We start from the raw sequence: 17,075 nt of genomic DNA, 5'->3' as shown, positions 1-17,075 counted from the left end.
ACAGGGGAGAGAACTCAGGGTAGCAGGCAGGCTACCAGAACCAGAAGAACCTCTTTTCCCACATACAAACAGGAATGAAGGTTTGAAGAAGCTGCTGAGACAGCTTACTAAATACAGGTCTGGGGAAGTCCCTAAGCCAGGGCTTGCAGGGCAGATGTGGTTAGCTCGGTGCTTAGAAGGAACGTGGTGAGAGGACAAGAGCAGCCTAACCAGAGAACCCGCTCCTCGTTCTTTAAGGTCAAGCCTGCCTCCTCAAGGTCAAGCCTGCCTCCTCAAGGAAGCCTTGCAACCACCGCTCCCAACTCCTAAGCTGCCTACTCTTTACACGTCCTCTGAGCATCCATCAGCCTGTTCCAGATTCAGGCTGAAACAGAGAGATCCAGCTCTTACATCCACCAGGCACCAAACTGTCCCAGGAACAGAGACACACGGAATGGGAATCCTTACCCCTCACTGGCTTCAGCATCTTCAAGCCTCATTCAAAGTGACAGGGACGGGGACTGGCCGCGACCGTGATGGAACAGCTCAAAACAGCACTCCGGCAATGACAAACCTACACCGTCTCATGGTCTCTTGGAGGGAGAAGCAGCCAGGGCCCTGAGGGTCAGAATTGGCTGGGGGTCAGGGATAGAGCTGGACTCCTTTCAGGAAATAGAGGAGGAGGAGGAGGAGGAGGAGGAGGAGGAGGGAAGGAGGAGGAGGAGGAGGAGGGAGAGGAGAGGGCTCTCTTGGAGCAGATCCAAGATCCAAGAGGGAAAACATAAAAGAAAATTCATAGCCTTCATATTCTAGTTCTCTGAACTTCGCGTGATTCTGACTTACTCCCCTGCCCACTGGACGTGTATGTGTGTGTGTGTGTGTGTGAGCGCATGCATGCGTGAGTGCATGTTGCAAGAGAGTTGGGGGGTTGAATCTCAGATTTCATGAAATCCATTTTAATCACCCTCTGCAATCCACAACACTCTGTAATTACAAGTCTCTTATGCTTGAGTATAAAAAAAAACCCTCATGGAGAAAGCAACATTAAGCTTGCAAGCGGAAACATGAAAATTCATGAAACGCACAATTAAGGATCCGATGACAGTGTTAACTCTCTCCTTTGCCAGTCCGGGCACGGGGGATTACCGAGAAAATGGGTAAATCTGAACCCTGAGGCTTGAGCTGCCCATGTTGGGAACCCTGACCCTGCCATACATAGTCTCTGGTGAATTACCATCCCAATAGTCTGCCCCATGCTGCGCAGAATTCAGAGCCTGAGCCCTGGGCAGGAAGGACCAGGCTCAACCTCAGAATGGCAGAAAGAACTAATACCTGTTGTCACCCAAGTTCAGCCCAGAGGGAGGGCTTCGCGGAGGTGGGGGTACCCCTGCTCCTGTCATAGAGGGACCAGCTCCTGTCTGCCCCTCCACTGCCACCCACCTCCATTTCAGTGCCTTATTGCCACCCTACAAACAGTGCTCCTATCCACTCCACAAGCTGGCTTCCTAAGCATGCGCTTGCAAAGAAAACCCTTCTCCGCCCCTTAAAATGTTCCTCGAACAAAGCAAAACTCAATGCTATAGTGGAAGAAGTACCAGCTTAATTCTGAGACTTAGAAAAAAACATGAACTCGGGAAGATGAAGGATGCTAACCAAATGCTGGCTGGTTCCTGCTGGGCCGGGTGCCTGTGGGCCAGAGGGGGAGAGGGAGGAGGAGATTAAGCGGGCTTTATGCTTTTCTGTGCTTGCACATATTTTCCACAGAGCTTATGACCTGCAGTCAGGAAGTCCGGAGATAAACTGGAAATGTCACCTCTGCTCAGAAACCTTCTGTAGTTCCTCATTTCTTATGCGAGGAGCCATAAATCCAGTATCTGGTATTTATAGCCTCCGACGGTCTGGTCCTCATCAGTGGGCCTGGCTTCATGGTGTGTGATGCGTGAAGTTGCACAGGGCCTGTACTCAGAAGCAAGCGGGATTGGTGGAAGCTCCCACGGTGGCTTTTTTAGGTTGTAAAAACGCCGGGCGCAGCATTACTGTGCACCGTACTCCACAATTTTAGGGAACAGGCTCTGATGATCAGTATCTCTAGCCATCCAACTCTTTAGCCAACACCCTTTGGAGTCAGAGGCCATGGCAAGGATAACTGGGAAATCAGTGCAAACAGCGTCAGGAAGGACCAGGGATTATCGGTCGGGTTGGGAAGGAGCAGGAGGTTATGTTGTGTGTACAGAATGTCTTGAGTCTTCTGCGCTCTAGGACAAACACCCGGACAAAGCAGACCATCTGCCCATGCCCTGTGGAGCTTAGATGCTGACAGGGGAGACAGACAATAAATACATAGTTCTCTTTGCTAAGCAGTGCTATGAGGAGAACCCCAGAAGGAGAAGAGGGTAAGGGCTGGAACTGGGGGACACACCATTTGGTTTAGAGTAGGAAATATGCCAATAAATCACGGGCGACTCAAACACAGAAGATGTTGACACAGAAACAGAAAACTGCAGTACACTGCGAGTTTGTCGTTGCAGGGACTGCGTTAGAGCGTGAATAAGCAGGAACTTGCACCCCTTGGATGAGCAAGGACAGGGCTGGGGAGGAGCTTTGAGTCAGCATCTGCCTCCCCTCCCCAACTCTACAACAGGCAGAGACTGTTTGTCCCTGGTTAATATTTAGGGATTCTTTCTCCCCTTCTTTCCCTATGACAGGAGAGGCTAGCAAGATCTTTGTATCTCCTAATCTCTGCTGCAAATCCCACCTCTTACCCCCCCACCCTCCTGCTTCCCCTCCACTGGGTGCTTCCACGAGGACTCTGCCCTAAATCTTATTCTATAATCCTCATCTTTCTCTTGAATCTCGGACGTGAACACTAGCTGCCTTTGTCCTCTGGGGCATCTGAGAGAGGAGAGGCAGGGCTCCTCACTGGTGTCCGAGACAGTCATCTGGTTACTTCATTGTGCTTGCTCCGGATACCAGAGCCTGTGGACGAGGAAAGGAAACTGAGAGGCAGGCGGGGTCTGTTCTTTCTATCCCACCAGTCTGCTGCCTCGCCTACACCTTAGAGGTCAAGCTCCCATTGTGTCCAGCTGTGTGATCCTCAGGGCCGGTTCATCTCTAGAATTCTAGGTTTCTTTACCCTGAGAATAATGCAGCAAGGGCAGAATTTAGGGAAATTTTTTATGGCCTAAGGTCACAATAACAGCTTGGCCTTACCAAAGATCCCAGCTAACTCTTACATCGGTGCCAATGGGACCTGAGGATGCTAGGGAAGATCACATGATAGGGAAGAAAAAGACAGAATGCCAATATGTTAGCTGACACCAACCTGTCCCCTTAGCCAGAGCTGTCCACACAGGAAGTCAGGGTGTTCTCAAATGGTTGTTGGGTGGGTGAAGCAAATTCCTCGCTTACTTTGTGACATTGTAGGAGCAGGGCACACACATACATTGTACGTGCACCTCCACCTGTAGCACGAATTTACTGTCGCTTAAACACGTTAAGTAGTGCCCAGTGTGCTGGTGCATGCCTTTGAGAGACAGCCTGGCAGCCAGGGCTCTACAGAGAGACTCTGCCTCAAAACACAAAGAGACAAACAAACATAAGCAAACAAAATGAAAGAAACACCAAGTAGCTTGCTTGAGCTCACACCGCTGGTACCTGACGGAGGTGAGACAGTGGGACCTCAGCATGGCTTCTGCTTTTTAACCACCAAGAGACACCGAATGGATGGTGTTGCCTATAGACAAGCGGGGTAATATGCTTTTGCCTAAGTCAGACTGAAGTTTATCCTAATGCCTGTGACGGTACTGCCACCAAGCCGACAGGATAAATTATTCCTGAAAATGCTCTCCCCCAAGTGACTTTTCATCATCAGGGCTTTGTGGACAACATCCTAGGTGAGAGTCACTTCTTAAATGACGCCTACTGTAAAGCAAGTAAATAATCTGTTTTTGAAGATGCATAATTAGCTGTGACTTTATTCACGACACAGTAAATCTACCAGAGTCAGGACCATGGAGTCTGGGGTCAGGTAGACCTCACGTTCTAATTCTGGGTAGCATTAACCATTTTGCCTTAGACACACAAGCCACCCAGTCTCAGACTTCCTTGTTGGCCAACCAGAGACAGCAACATGGGACAACACACACACCGTGATGAGCCTGAGACCGTGCCTGTGGTAGGAACAATGAAAACGGTTCTGGTGACGGAGCTAATTCAAGCTGCCTATCGTATGACGAGCGCCAGCATCTGTACCATTGTTCTGTCCTCATCGTCATCTTTACTTAGCTACCCAAGGTAACCATTCAACGCGCTATGATAATGTTGAAAATGGAGCTATTCAATCCGCTGTCCAATTTATTCACGCATCGCAATAAAACTCCAGTCTTAACATTGACTTTGGCAGGGACCATACCCTGGGGGTTCTGACCGCACTATACCCCCCAATGGGTTCCCCCTTTACCAGCTCTCTTTGCCTGAGAGCCAGGCACACACTTGACATGCCGTGGGAAAAACGAGTGTTCCTTTGGACCTGAGGGGCTCCGATTCTTTCGTGCTTGGCCTGGGTAGGCAGGTGGCTATTTTCAAGGCTAGCTTGGAGTCTTCCTAGTGTCAAACAATCCTAGTCTTTTGGAGAGGCTGATGTTCTGAGGCTGTGAACATCCCTGGCCTGGCCTCATAGAAGCATGGACACGAAGGGGGTCTGTATGGTGAAAGCCAACAGAGTTTTGGCTTGATTGAGAATTCGCTTCCCCCAAGGACTCTTGGGAAGAGGATCAGCAAAGTTTCCCACTGCCTCTAATGGTGTTAAAGTCATTTGGCAAGTGTGGCTTTTTGCATACTTCCTCTGAAGATTGGCAAGCATTTTCCCCGGCCATCTGCAGACCCACGGCCACTCAGAAGGGAGGAGAACCCTGATGGGCCTTGCCTTAGTTCTGGGACGATGAGAAGTCACTGAAACTTAAACCTCATATGGGTAGGCAAGTGGTTCCCAAACAGCTGTCCCCTTCCTCGCTCCCCCCAGGCACATCTGTGCAGATAAGAACATAATATGAAGATGCTAAATTAAACATGTTTTTGAAAGAACCTGACAACTGATAAAGAGATGAGAAAGAGTTGCTTAGATACAGGCACTGTGTCAGAAGCTGGGCTAAGCCATTTTCAGATGCTACTGTACACTTTCCTCATGGGGACTCTGGAGGGCAGTATGCTGACCTTAGAAAAATTAATAAATAAAGGTATGGGCTTAGCGAGATGGTTTATCTGGCCAAGGCACTTCCCATGCAAGCATGGTGACCTGAGTTTGATCCTTAGACCCCCCCCCCCCACACACACACACAAAAAGCTGGATGTGGGAGCTGGAGAGAGAGATAGCTCAGCAGTTAAAAGCATTAGCTTCTCTTTCAGAGAACCCATGTGGCAGCTCACAATCACAGCTCCAGGGGCTCTGACGCCCTCTTCTGGTCTCCTCAGGCAACAGGTAAGCAGGTGGTACACAGACACACATGCAGGCCAAACACTCAAATGCATGAAGTAAAACGTTTAAAGCTGGATGTGGTGACTGGAATCTGTAATCCCAGCACTCCTAGAGCAAGACAGGAGGCAGGGACACTGCCCTGGAGCTTGGGGGGCCACCAAGGAGGAAGTGAACTGCACAGGGGCAAAGGGTAAGAGAGACACAGATGTAACAAGGTGGAAGGAAGCAGAGTGGCATTCTGGGGCATGTGTGCATCTGCACGGACGCACATGTGCACATGAAAGAGAGGGGGGGGAGAGGGAGAATGCAGGGGGGTAAAAACCAACATAGAACATCCACAGCACACATTTCTCCATGTTAGTAATTTTTCAGGATCCAGCTGTTGCACCGAGACACAACTGGTTGAGCTCCCATCGCTACCGTCCCGCTCCAGGACCCCTGTCCCCTGTACAGCTGAAACTCTGAACGGGGACAATAAAAACCCCGTTTTCCCTGCCCCGGCTTCCAGCCACTGCCACTCCTCTCTCTTCCTGTTCGGATCTGACTATCCTGGTCCCTCGTAAGAGTGGATCCGTGGGCTGCGTCTTCTGTGGCTGACTACACTCACACAGTGTCCTCAAGCTACTTCCGTGTTGGAATATACGAACCTGCTCTTTAGATTCTAATAACATTCCGTGGTATAGATATGCCATGGCCGTTCATCCGTTAGCAGCCACTTCACCTCTGGCTACGGGAGCGATCCTAGGAACACGGGCGTACAAAAATCTCCTCAAAGCCCTGCTTCTCATTTCTTTTAGATGTGTGCTTAAAAGTGGAGTTCCTGAACCATATTGTAGTTCTGTTTTTCCTTTCAGTTGCTGTACTCTTCTCCGTAGCAGCGCGAGCCTTTTAACAATCCCATTTTAGAGATGATAAAACTGAGTCCCAGAGGCTAAGCAGCAGGCGCAAGGCTGTGCAGGTTAGAAGGATGGCAGTGAGTTCCACTGAAGTTCAGCATGCCTGCACTGACTGAACAACAGTTCCCAGGGTGGGGGCTCCGTCACGGCATGGTCAGGACACCCCCAGCACCTTCATCAAGCAGACAGATTCCTGGGATCTGGGTCTAGAGAGAGGGAACCATGAACGTGTCATCTGTGAGGTTGGGCTTGTGGCTCGGTTGCTTCTTGCTTAGCATGCGTGAAGCCCTGGGTTCAATCCCCAGCATAGCATAAACTGAGCATGGCATGGTGGCATAGGCCTATAATTCTAGCAACTTGGGATGCAGAGGCAGGGGTATCAGGAGTGGTCACACCGCAAGTCTGAGGTCAGCCTAGCCTACACGAGACCCCATCTCTAAAGAAGAATTGTAATTCAAAAAGCACAGGATCCAAATCAATCTCCAAGTGTTTCTGGTGGGTGTCGAGTTTGACAGCCATTGTTTAGGACTGTGATTACTGCTATCAGTTTTGACTTTGTTACCAAGTTCCCCGTCACAATCGTCCTGTATGAGGTCACTGGGCACGTGAGAAGGTCTGGAAGTTGGGGGAAATGTGGCGTTCTCAGGACTTCTCCGCACGGAGCCCAGAGCCTGGTCTTTGACAACTGCTGGCTCTCAAAGAGGGGAACATTCAGTATTCTGATCAACGAGGCAACAGCCAGGCGCCTGCCCAGGCCTCAGATTCCTGACTGATACTCATTAAGCAACTCAAGCCAGTGTGATCCCCAGTGTTCACAGGGGCAGGACGCTGGCATTTTAATCTCATTAGGGAGCTGGAGCTCTAGAGAAGTGGCCAGAGCAGCCCTTGGCACGGTGGGGCAAGGTTCTGCACACCCAGAGCACACCACTCTGCCAAGCCCACCCCATCCCCTCCAGATCTCCACCCTCCCCTGGGCCTGCAGCAAACTCTGGGAAAATGGCTTGATGACGTCAAGGCAACAGCTGTGATAGCCGGCTAACCAGCTCAGGTGACCAGGCTGCCTGTATCCCAGAGCAGACCCCAATTACCCATCTTAGCCTGTCCTGCGCGGCTGGCACCAAGCCACAGGTAGCCTTCCCTGAATCCAACTTTCTGGGACCCCCTCCTCCATCAATACCACTGAGAAAAGCCAGACCAGGCCCTGGGAAAGGAGCTGCACAAAACCCCCATTGTTGAAGGAAGAAGCCATGGGAGAGGCAGAAGTGTACATACAGGTTGTCACGGATGGAAGACGAAAAGGTCTCCTGAAAAATGACTCTCCGTGCAAACAGATGGCAGACTACGCGAATATACAGCCATGGCTTTCCACTTCCCTGCAAGAGAAATTGTGGGGGCCTTCTCTATAAAAGCTCACAAGTGCATATGCACACACACACTCACGCACATGCACACACACTTGTACATGCACACACACATGCACAAGCAACACATGTACATGCATACACACACGCACAAGTACACACATGTACATGCATACACACATGCACAAACACACACATACACACACGCACACACATATACATGCATACACACATGCACAAACACACACATGTACATGCATGCATACACACATGCACACACACATATACATGCATACACACATGCACACACATATACATGCATACACACATGCACAAGCACACACATGTACATGCATACACACCTGCGCAAGCACACACACATATACATGCATACACACCTGCACAAGCACACACATATACATGCATACACACATGCATAAGCACACACATGTACATGCATACACACATGCACAAGCACACACATATATACATGCATACACACACGCACAAGCACACACATATACATGCATACACACATGCACAAGCACACACACATATACATGCATACACATGCACAAGCACACACATATATACATGCATACACACATGCACAAGCACACACACATATACATGCATACACACATGCACAAGCACACACATATATACATGCACACACACTCACGCACAAGCACACACATGTACATGCATACACAGATGCACAAACACACACATACATGCATACACACATGCACAAGCACACACATGTACATGTATACATACATGCACACATACACACACGCACACACATTAATATAGTCACATACTCATTACTCTGCTTAAATTAAACAAAGAATCACACATAGATTCATCCATCTATCCACCCACCCACCCATCATCTACCTTCATCGTTCATCGATCCATCCACCCACCCATACATACACGCAGAAATACATTTGTCTATTCACACATTGACTTAGCCCCTATGTGGGCATGAATCCAACTGAAAGAAAAAGCAATCTAGACTGGAGGTTTCTAACGGGGAGACAGACGCATCGGTACTGGCACGATCTTGGAGCCTGTACACTATTTCTCTAGACACCGCCTATGTATGTCCATGTCTTGTACAACATACATAGGAGCTATTATGATCTGCACATGTCCATGTCAACCATTACAAGGTTCATAACCACTTTTGTCATGTGTTTCTGAACCCATGAAAGCAAAGGGAATGAGTGCTACTCGCCAGGAGATTGTGGAGCTCTCTGACAAACAAGCGTGTAGACTCGCATTGGACGGATTCAGGATTATCACAGCCACAGCCAGCAAAGCGCCACATGTTGGGCATCCCTCCAGCAGTGTGACTTTCTGATCTCCACCACAACCAGCCTATGAGGGCCATTACTATATATTCATATATGAATGAGGCCGGCTCATTATACAGGTAACCGCACAGAGCCAGGGAGAACTCAAAGAGCTAGGTCAGGTCACACACCGGCAGGGGCAGAACTTGGATTTAAGTTCAGGGAACCTGCTCACAAATGAGAACTTTTTAATTCTCCTTGTCCAGGTAGGAGGGATTGCAGATTCTAAAATACCCATTTTAAAGATGAAGAGACCGAAACTCATGAGGCCATGTGACATGCCTAGTAAATTCTTGAGAGACTTGGGGTGAGAATTGAGCCTCCCAAAGTGAAGGTCAAAGTGTCCCGTGCTGGGAACAAAACAGTCAGGAGACTATAGAGGCCAAGACGAAACAGACACTGTCTAGACCATGGCTTCTTCCCCGGGACTGGCTAAGATTTCCTTGGAAGAAATTCCTGACATCCGGGAAGGAAGACTCAGCCTGAGGAAAACTCACCCTGGGGACTTGATGCTCCTGGTCATTGAGAGCTTCATGGGCACTGTGTGGGGGCAGCCGACTCTGCCCTGGTCCTGCACAGGCTTGGCCCTTCACCAATGAGCAACACTCTCTCTCACTGCCAGGAAACCCTAGGAATGAGGGGCTTGCTCCTACAAGCCAGTGTGCCCAGTTTAACCCCAGTGATTTAAATGGGGGTTATCTTTGGCACCTGCGGCCATGGCAGGCTCCAAGGTTGGCAGAGGAACTGCTGGGTTGGATCACCAGTCCCTGGGAGGTGGGACGTGGCCGTGCAAAGACTGGAGTGTGGCAACTCTGCTGGACTCCTGATTTGCTGAACACTGGGTGGAGTTAACTGGGACCAGCTTCTGCATCTGCAAATGAGGACCGCACCTTGCTCACTGTGACTGAACATATGTGGACATACGTGGATATATGAGGGGCACATGGCACAGTAAGAGAGGAGACTATAAGAATAGGGAGAAGTTGTTTAAATCTTCTATCACACAAAAAACACTTTTTTGATGTTGGGAGAGATAAAGTATGTATTGCTGAGCTGAGAGATTGGGGGGTCAAGATTTTCTCTATCTGGCCCTTTTCTTCTCACAGAAAAACCTATGGGTTCCTCTAGGGAATTGTTTGACTGGGTGATCACTAACTTCCTTTCTGATATAATTAAGAAAAATAAAGGAAATGAGGAAGGGGAGTAGGAAGGAGGAAGCAAAGGAAGGAGGGAGGGAGGGATGAAGCAGGGAGGCAGGGAGGGAGGTAAAGTCTACTCCTGCAGTTATCCCTGGGAGGAGATTCCTATTGCTGAGTATGTTAGAACATGAACAGTTCTTTACCCTCAGAAGCTTACAGTCCAGGGGCAAAGTCAGAGCCCCAACAGCTGAGAGACTCCAAGGTGACTTTACAGAGGGATATGGGCCCAGGGGACACAAAGAAACAACCCTGATTGTGTGTAGCGATTGGGGAGGGTAGCTTGGAAGATAAGGAGGACAGCTGCTTGGAGTTCCCTGCTGACATCATGCAGGAGAGGATGGGATGCATGATGAGGTGACATCACAGCCCTCGGTGATGAAAACTGTGGGGGCCTTGCAGTCAAGGAGCTCTCTACAGCTCTGCCTGTGAACCGTGTGTGAGGCAGGCGGTGTGAAGGAGAAACAAGACCCCCTAGTTCCCTAGGTCAGGTCCAGTACGCCACAGTCCACCTTGCCAGGGAGATAGGGGCCCCAGCGACTGCTTCCTATGAGGCCCCAAGAGAAGGACTCAGAACAGGAGTGCTCTGCAGTCACCTACAGACAGAAGCTTGTCTGGGAAGCCAAGGGCTGCTTGCAGGAAAATGAGTAATAGATGCACTGGGGTTCCTGGGACCCACCTACCCTGGCATCTGCTCCAGCTCTGAAAACCAGGACCGGAACCCAAGCCTGACCTGGAACAGTCCTGACATCCAGCCCTTCCTGAGGCCGATGGGAAAAGCGGATTAGCAGGTGCTTCAATCCAAATGGGGAATTCTTCAGGCTGCCGGGAGTTGTGGGAGAAGACACTCGGGAAGGGTTTCTTAGACTCAGTGTGTGCTTCATGTTGGCGGCTTCTAAGAACCGGATGAACATACTTCATTCTGGGTGCGACTGAGATACTCACTGCTTTTGCTGGGGAGGCACCTACACAGCTTGTCCAAGGAACCAGACAGGAGGACCAGCCCCGGAGTTCACACCCAGGTGGTCTGGTTCCAGTGGGCATGCCCTTAGAACACTTTCCTTTATTATTTGTGTATTAGAGACAGTCTTCCTCTGTAGCTCGGGCTGGCCTTGAACTTATTATAATCCTCCCACCTTAGCCTGTGGAAGGCTGGGATTCCAGGCACACGTCACCAGGCCTGGATTAACCATTTTACTATTTCTGTCTCTTGCCTTTTCCCAAGTAGCTTGGAGAAAGGGGGCAGGTGAGGAGGTAGGGGGTCCAGGCCCTGCTTTAGGTTATCATTGCTACAGGCCAGGGCCACTGCCTCTGCTGCAAACTCCAAGTTTTTCTCAGCAAGGGAACACATTGGCCAACGCCTCATTTATAATTCTACGAGCGTTTACCGGGGGCAGACTGGACCTTACATAATATGCACAGTTTCCCTTCCCAGAGAAGCCCAGTTCTCTTTTTAGGGCTCCAAACTAAGCTCCAAGCCTTTTTAAGGATGGACTGTTCTGGCCAAGGAAGGGACGCTTTTGAAGGACATAACAGGGAATATGGAGATTTTTAGGATGAATAAATTTGGCCCAGAACCATTAGCAAACCCATTGCGGGTTTTCTCAGAACCTTTAGCACGCTGGTTGTGTTAACACCTTGGCAAATGGATTCAGTGCATGGTGCTCCTCAGGTCATCCATCACTATACACACACACACACACACACAGACACACACACACACACACACACCCCACATCACACCACACTCAGGTCATCCACCACCATCTACACACACACACTCACACACACACACACACACACACACACACACATACACACACACTATACTACAGTCAGGCCATCCACCACCATCTACACACACACACACACACACACACACACACATACACACACACTATACTACAGTCAGGCCATCCACCACCATCTACACACACACACACACACACACACACACACTCACACACACACACACACACACACTACACCACACTCAGGCCATCCACCACCATCTACACACACACACACACACACACCACACCACACTCAGGTCATCCACCACCATCTACACACACACACACACGCCACACATACACACAGAGGAAGAACTCTTCTGCAGGACTGATGTATCGTAGAGACAGTTTAGGACGTTGGTCCTAGGATAACGACGATGTCAAATCGTGTCTGGTTTGGGGCGTTGGGTCCTTAGCAGCCCAGTGAGACTTACTCATCTCTCTAGCTCTGGCCTTCAGCCAGACCTATGGTAGCACGGTTCTTCAAAGAGGGCAGAAGCGAGTGAGAGCTGTAGAGCGGAATTCCAGACCTGTACTAACATTCCCAGCAGCATCTGCCTGCATCTCTTTATCGTGTCTCCTAGGTGACAGGCATTTCCTGCCTTACATGTCTCTGGTGAGGATTTCCTCATCACCCAGGAAGGCTCCATCAGCGTGTGGCTCTGCCTCTTCTCCCTACATGGGACTGCAGGCAGTTTCCTGATACACACGGTGGTGATTCTCCAGCAAACTTTTCAGGTGTGTTTCCTTTCCTCCATCTTCAGCTTCAGCTCAACATCTTCCCTGGTCCCTCTCTAGAAACCTGGGCAGCTCTATACTGCGCTTACCCTGTACCTATGCAGGCAGACCCACGCCCTAAGTAAGGAGATTCTGTGTAGCTTATGCTGTGGGATGCTGGATAGAAGGGTTGGCAAGGGGCTAATGACACCCACCATCCTGTTTGGGAGGGTTCCAGTCCCTTTGTACAAACTCGCCCTCACCCAGGAAGCTCTATGATTACCCAAGCCCAGAGTAGAGGCACTGTTGCCCACAATTCTTAACAAAAACACAAACTAGCCTGGAAATGTGCTTTATCAGATCTCAGTTACCCAGTGTGTTTTCTTCACACTTTTCCCACGTTGATAGCCCTTCTACCATCCATAGCCAGCCATTCTACCGTCCGTAGCCACTCTACAACTTTGGCATGGAGGCTGTTCTACCCAAATGGAAAAGTGATTGAGTGTAGTGGTGAACCCAGAACAGATTCAGACAGAGGAGGCAGGAGGGAGAAGGGAGAGAGAGAGAGAGATTCTGGGGAGTCAGACTGAGGTAGCTGAGGTGGAAAACAATTGCGCTCCCCAGTGTCCACCCCCTGCCCCAGCCGCTGCCATCTTGTGCAGGACTGGCTCCCTTCAGGAAGGTGGCAGACTCAACAGTCCACCCATCTGGGCTCACCTTGCCACCCACACCCATCTGGCGAAAACTGGCTACACACTCACGGTTCCCAGTGACAGGAGGCCCTGAGGCCGCCACCTAGCTCTGTGCTACCCTAGCTCTGCTCTTAAGTCCTCTTTGTGTATCAAGATCCTCACCTAAAAATGGAAGCTTACATTACATAAAAATTGGTAGCTCTCACTCCCTGCCTGTGACCCATGACAAGAAGTACAGAGTAAGAAATACCCAAACCTGTGGACACACGTAAGGCAAGGTACCTACCAATCTGCTGTGTTATCGAGCAATGCCAACCTTTATGATCCACCATGGTACCTCCATTACTGTACCTGCATTTGTTTATTAAAGCGTGACGTAAGTGCGGCGGAGGGAACCCATCAGACCGCAGCAGCAGGGGAAACTGCATCAAATGGAAGCCGGGTCCAGCCATGACGCAGGGGCATCAACCCAGCTGCTACTCAAGAGGTTGAGGCCCAAGGACAGGAAGTCAACCTCACTCCAAAGTCATCATCAGGCCAGATGGCAACTTAATTTCATTCTCTTTCTCTCCCCTCACATCCCCACTTTCAAATAAAGGGCTGGGTATAGATCTCAGCAGCATACAGTACATTTTGTTACTGTGGTATGAGGCGTGAGGACCTTAACTCAATCCTCAGTGCCAAGGGGAGAGAAAAGAAAAGGAAAAACTCCTCTTGTAAGCAGCCCTCAGATCAAAGGACAGGACAGCATTAGTGCCTTGGAAGCCATTTCCCATTCTCTCCCAAGCCCCAGATCCTCCCCTAAGGGTAATCATTCCCCAGACGTCTACAGCAGGGATTTGTCTTGCCTGCTTTTTGCACTTTATAAAAGGGAATCTTAAAGTTCTGCGTCTGGCTTCTGTCTTTTAGGTTTATGTTTGTGGGGGTCATTAACGCTGCTGGACAAGCTGCCCCGTTGTGGGAAGAGACTGCATTTTGTCCATTCAAGGCTGAGTTTGGCATGGGCTTGACACACTTACGTGCAACTTGTGATTTTTATACTATATGCACCCAGGTACACGCATCATGGGTATAGCTCAAAGAGAGGCACCGCTTGCACACCCATGTCCTCAGTGTTTGGTCCTGCTGAATAGCGTTCCAAAGTCAGCACACCAATTCAACTCAACCAACATGAATGCATTTCCATGGCGTTCCATGGCCACCAACATTAAGTAAAGTCTATCTCTTCCATCTGAGTCTTTCTAATTGAAGCATGGTAGTGGTAGCATTTCATGGTGGTTCCCACATATAATTTTCTCAATATTAGTGATGTTTCCTTATCTTTATTGGCTGCTTTGCCAGTCTCTTTTCAGAAGTATCTTTTACCCATTTTTAAGAGCTGTTTATCTTTTCCTTACTGACTTCTCTGAAGAGCTGATTCTTTCCTGGTGATCCTTTCTTTATTTCGGATAAGGAATCTCTGTTAAAGAGTCAAGCATGGTGGGGTGAGCCTGTAATCCAAACCTTTGGGAGGGAAGGCTAAGACAGGAGCATCACAGGTTCCAGGCTAGCCTGGACAACAAAGAGACCCCATTTCAGCAAAACAAAAATAATTAAATACATACAATGGAAATAGTCTCATCTTCTCTATTTAATTAAAATTAAATGATGGTCTTGTGTCACCAAATTAATTTCATGACTTGCCAATGGACTGCCCACAATTTGGGAAGGGTTTCAGATTGGTTGTACAGCTTCCATGGGTCCGGATCTCTTCTAAAGGTATGACTGGCTCTATGGCAGTCAGAACAGTTCCATGCCTGCAGCCAGTAGCTGTCCAGAAAGCAGAGGCCAGGATCTTAGTCTTATTTAGTTAATGCTAACTAATAGATCAATTTTCTGCCTTAAAGGACAGCAACTTCCAATTCTCCTGAAACTCAGGTCTGCCAGCCCATCAGTCCAGACTGAGGGAAAGGACTTTGGGGATGAACAGGCTGTGGGACAGTCCATCAGAGACAGGATAGAGTAACCATATGGCTTGTCATTCCCCGAGGTAGCTAAATGCTCAGAAAATAGTCCCGAGGATCCAAGCCATTCCCAGAGGCCCTCTATATCAACAGGTAAGAACCATGCTGTTGGGGGAACTCCTTTAGCCAATGGCCTTTGAGATGTTGGACCAGGTTGGGCATGGCCTTGGGTGCTAAAAAAAAATGCATGTGCTGGCTCTCTTTCTTGGCTGTTGGATTTGGTTCCTGTTCCCCGCTCGCACAGAGGACTGTGATCTGTGAGTCTACCCCTAAATAAAGAACCATTTATCATACTCAGTTCTGACTGGGGTGGGACTACTCTATCATGTTCATCTACACCACACCCCGTTAATTCAGTCAGCAGCCAACGGCAACAAGACCCTGGCTTTACAACATCTAGAGCGCTTCCTTAGTTGAGGGCTCATTCTAAGCAACTGTGTCCCAACTCTTCAAAGTAGCTTTCTCCACAGACTTGAGGCTTCAGGAATGCAGGGGCAATGCCACTCTTGTTAAACACGGCGACATTATTTAATCCAAGATAATGGAGCTAGTCAGTTGACAGAGTTGGTTTGACTGACTTCACGGCCTGGGTTATACTTCTTGGTGGGACCCAGACACTTTGTAGAGCCTTGGTTATGCAAAAAGGGCTGGAGGTAATCACAGACACATACATACCCCTGTGCGTACACACAGAGGCACATGCATAAACACGTGCACACCCACAGACATGCACGTGTATATATACACATACTTCTGTTTTCCTCAACAGTGTGTGGGCCGCCCTTGAGCGGCTCATCACACACTCATCTGAATTTTACCTGGCGCTGCTTTGGAAGCGTTTGAGAGTCCCTAACACGTGGATAATTCAAGACCACAAAGTGTAGGACATTTCACAGCGTACAGCTCCCGTTCCCATCCAGTACCACACCTTGGAAGGCTCCCAGCCTTCCAAGCAGACATGAGTATGGGATGCTTTGCATCCTCGTTCCAGGGACATGAGTTCTTACTGCCTCCAACTAAAGCTGTGACCCTGGCTATGGGATAGGAGACTTTATACAGCTCTGGAACCCGACATCTCCCCCCCCTTTCAATAGTGTGTTTTCATAGCAATCAATCTATCCTTATGAGATTCTGCGTTTTAACTGCATCCACTTTCTTGACTGGGGTGATGCTTGCATGGGAGTTTATCAGGTACTAACATTTCTCCTTCATGCCCAACAAGCAGGCTGCATCTTCTTGTTCCTTTTTTATTATTGCCACCACTGCCTCTTGTCCTCTCTGATAAGTAATTCCATCCCTAGTTAACAAATACAAGGATTCCCATTGATTGCGAATCTCCTAGGGACTAAGGACGAAGTACCACATCTACATTGTCCCATTGCGTTGTCACCGAGACCACTCCGACAGGCATTAGCATCCCCGTTTCCCAAGTGAAGAGTTAGACATTTGCAGATGAGAAGCGACATGTATAACCACGTGCAGAGTCTACAATTCCTAAAAGCCAGGGTTGGACCTAGGTCCCACTGCCCAGCAAATTCTGACTCACTCCAATGCCCAAGACTGCTGGAAGCAGCCACTTCCTTATTGTGAGTCAGCAAAACCAT

The 17,075-nt window shown here is 49.2% G+C and overlaps 1 protein-coding gene across 6 annotated transcripts in view; it reads right to left on the bottom strand.

Annotated features, from left to right (window-relative positions):
- Tenm4 (teneurin transmembrane protein 4) overlaps positions 1-17,075 on the bottom strand; it is a 677,803-nt gene that overhangs the window by 382,816 nt on the left and 277,912 nt on the right. The gene's annotated exons all lie outside the window — the stretch shown is intronic.

The sequence above is a fragment of the Microtus pennsylvanicus genome, chromosome 18 (assembly GCF_037038515.1).
Source record: "Microtus pennsylvanicus isolate mMicPen1 chromosome 18, mMicPen1.hap1, whole genome shotgun sequence".
Classification (NCBI taxonomy): Eukaryota; Metazoa; Chordata; class Mammalia; order Rodentia; family Cricetidae; genus Microtus; species Microtus pennsylvanicus.
This window is presented reverse-complemented; position numbering and strand designations above follow the sequence as displayed.